The 3,298-nt window shown below is 48.8% G+C and overlaps 1 pseudogene; it reads right to left on the reverse strand.

Moving 5' to 3' along the window:
- Positions 1 to 1,119: 1,119 nt before the first annotated feature.
- LOC119352877 overlaps positions 1,120 to 3,298 on the reverse strand; it is an 8,688-nt pseudogene continuing 6,509 nt past the window's right edge.

Here is a 3,298-nt window from a genome sequence, read left to right on the forward strand (position 1 = left end):
AGGGATGGGGATGGGGAGGCGCGCGTGGCGGCGGTGTGAGGATGCGGCGGCGGCGCTAGTAGATGGCGGCGGCGGCGGCAGCGAGGAGCTTCACCGGCGGCGGCTAGGAGCAGAAGCTAGGGGTGGATCAGAAGGGAAACTGATACCATGTTGAAGGCAATGCAACTCTCGATGTATTGATCGGGTGCACGATGCGCGTATATATGGGTACAAGGGCAGCCCTCAGCCTCATCTATACAAGGAAACTAAAGGCGGGGCCGGTAGGAGATTATCCTAACAGATACATGCACAAATATGTTCAACATTTTGCAATCTGCACACCAGAAGTTGGATTTCCCGGAACTTGTTTCGTCACCCCATCTTGGAGTTAATATTCACCTGTTATGTCTTCACTTGAAATCATGCATATGTTGGTATGCCAATAATCAGACATGGACTCAGATGCTTCATTAGATTTATTTCTTGCATTGCTGTTTTGTGACGTTGCCTCCCTGCTAAATGATCTTACTCTTCGTCTCCGCCCCACATAGGACCATTTTTCTACCTAAAAGCGCACGTACTTTTCGAAATAAAAACCTAAAGGTACAACCATTTCCCGGTTACAATGTCATGGCGAGAGAGCCGCAAGCAACCAAACTGTTGAAAATCACACCAGCCTGAATGACGTCTTATTCCTCAGCGGATACTCGTTTTATTCCTCGGTGGATTCCGCATGCAGCTGTAAAGCCTTTTGTTTGTTCACTGGAGAGATCAAATTAAGTCTCTAGTTTCTCAGGCTTTCCATTTCTTGGGACCTTGCTCCTTGGGTATAGCCCAATGAAACAGTCTGCACCAGATGCTTCGCTGGATGTATTTCTTGCAGTAACATTCACAGATTTGTTGTTCCATGATTCCATTGGTGCCTTTGGGAAACAAATACAGAACAGTGGACATTACTGGCCTTCTCCGCACCTTGGTTGAAATATGTTGAACACTTGTGAAAATGAAGAAGCCATGTTGAAACTTTTATAACTTCCAGTACCAGATGTCCAGAGATGAAATGACTTGTAATAATTAATAATCTTTTTATTACATGAAAAGTACAAGATCATGCTAAATTATGATCAACTTGTACCACACACAAACACAAAAAATAAAGCATTTAACAATCTCACATGATGAACCCCGATGTAGCATCACCTTAATTTGAGCAAGTTTTGAATAAAAATAGCGTGAAAATCAAAGAGAACTGTTAAGTGTTTCCCAAATCATCTGTGGCCTAAATTTCTATCAGTCAAGGAGCAAGGGTAATTCTGGGCGTCTTGGCTCCAGTCATCTTCACTGCAGTCTCGATCTCACTGGCTATTTTTTTGGTCATCTGTTCACCAGATTTATCGACTAATGCCAAATGCACCACTTCGAGTCCTGCAAGGTTTTCTACCCCACAAAGTCCCTCCAGCATGTCAAACCGCATCTCAAGCCTTTCAAGCTTTGGCATGGCATTTTTTGAAAAGCTCAGTAGTGGCAAGAGAGGAGCAGAAAAGCGAAGAAGCTTGAGTTTCTCAAATCCGCCAGAAGGAACCATGACCCTCCCATCAGACTCCAGCTTGTTTCGTGCAAGAATGGTCAGTGTTTCTGGGTCTTGCTTTTCTGCACTAAACGGAAATGAAAAGGTGAGAGAAAACAATGCCTTCAGATTGCTAAGGTTCTTCAAGTTATCTGTTCCAAGCGCTGTCACTGAAAGGGTTAACTTGGTGAGAGAATTGAGCTTTGCAACCCAGCTGGGGAGCATAAGCATCTTGCCTCAAGATAAACTTTGCCAAGAGATGTCGGGCCTCAAGATAAACTTTGCCAAGAGCGAGGTAATGGTCATGGGATACTCCCAAGGGGAGGCCCAGCGGATGGCTAACCGTCTTAACTGCCACCTGGGTTCCTTCCCTACGACTTATCTGGGAGTGCCCCTTAGCGATACACGTCTCCTGGAAAAGGATTTCCGCCCAATAGTTGCCAAGCTCCAACCTAGTATGGAGCCCTGGCAAGGGAGGTGGCTGTCTAAGGCTGCTAGAGTGATTCTTATGAACTCCTCTCTTATTAGCCTCTTGATGTATATAATGGGATTCTATAGCCTTCATGAATCCCTTCATCAGGAAATTACCAAACTTCTTTCCCGCTTCTTTTGGGCGGGAGAGAACAATAAGCAGAAGTACCACATGGTCAAATGGTCTGAGATCTGCAAACCTAAGGACCAGGGAGGTTTGGGAGTCATCTCTTCCAAGCGTATGAACATTGCCCTCCTGTCCAAATGGCTGTGGCGGATCCAGACGGAGGAGGAGGGCCTATGGCTGCAGATTATCCGTACGAAGTACCTTCGTGGGCAACCACTCGCTTTTGCCTCTAGGTCTGGAGGTTCCCAATTCTGGCAATCGGTGATCTCTCTACTCCCGGTCCTACGCATTGGGACCTCCATCCAGATAGGCTCTGGGTCTGCCACCCTCTTTTGGCTAGACCGATGGGCGGGACCCCGTCCCCTTGCGGAGCGTTTTTTCGCATTATTTTCTATCTGTGTTCGCCCACAGATCTCTGTGGCCGAGGCATTAGAGAACCTAGGCGTGATTGCCTTTCGTCGCACCTTCGGGGCGGCCGAACTTGTGCAATGGGAGGAGTTACTGGAATGCATTGCTCTTCATCCTCCCTCCCTGGAACCGGATTCGCTCTCCTGGCGCCTTGAGCCAAGCGGTAGATTTTCGACTAGGTCTCTATACCAGGCTATTGTACCTACGCCTGGTCCAGTAGAGCTCACGGTGCTCTGGGAGATCAAACTTCCCCTTAAGATCCGCATATTCTTATGGCAATGGGTTAGAGGACGCCTCCCCTCGGGCTCTGAGGTCCGTAAGCGTAATGGACCCGGGGATGGGCTTTGCCCCATTTGTCTGGTTCCGGAAGACTGCAACCATATCTTCTTCCGGTGCCCAACGGCGCAGTTTTTATGGAGCTGCTTTCGGGAGGTAGTCGGAGGCTCATGGTGCCATGACAACCTCCCGGATTTGTTCGGGGAGACCCTCCGGCTCCCCGGGTCTAGGCGCGCCCCTATTTGGGTCGCGCTCGGCACTCTTGCCTGGTCCCTTTGGTGTACCCGCAATAAATTAGTCATCGAACGAGTGATTCCGTCCCGCCTGACTGATATGATCTACAAAATGTGTGGCTTCTTGCAGCTTTGGAGACCGCTTAGCAAGCGGAGTGACCGAGTCATCATTGACAGCATCATGGCGGGTCTTCGTGCCTCGGCGGCGTCATTCGCTCCTCCGCCTCCATCTCCACC

Source organism: Triticum dicoccoides, chromosome 2A (genome assembly GCF_002162155.2).
Source record: "Triticum dicoccoides isolate Atlit2015 ecotype Zavitan chromosome 2A, WEW_v2.0, whole genome shotgun sequence".
NCBI classification, from domain to species: domain Eukaryota; kingdom Viridiplantae; phylum Streptophyta; class Magnoliopsida; order Poales; family Poaceae; genus Triticum; species Triticum dicoccoides.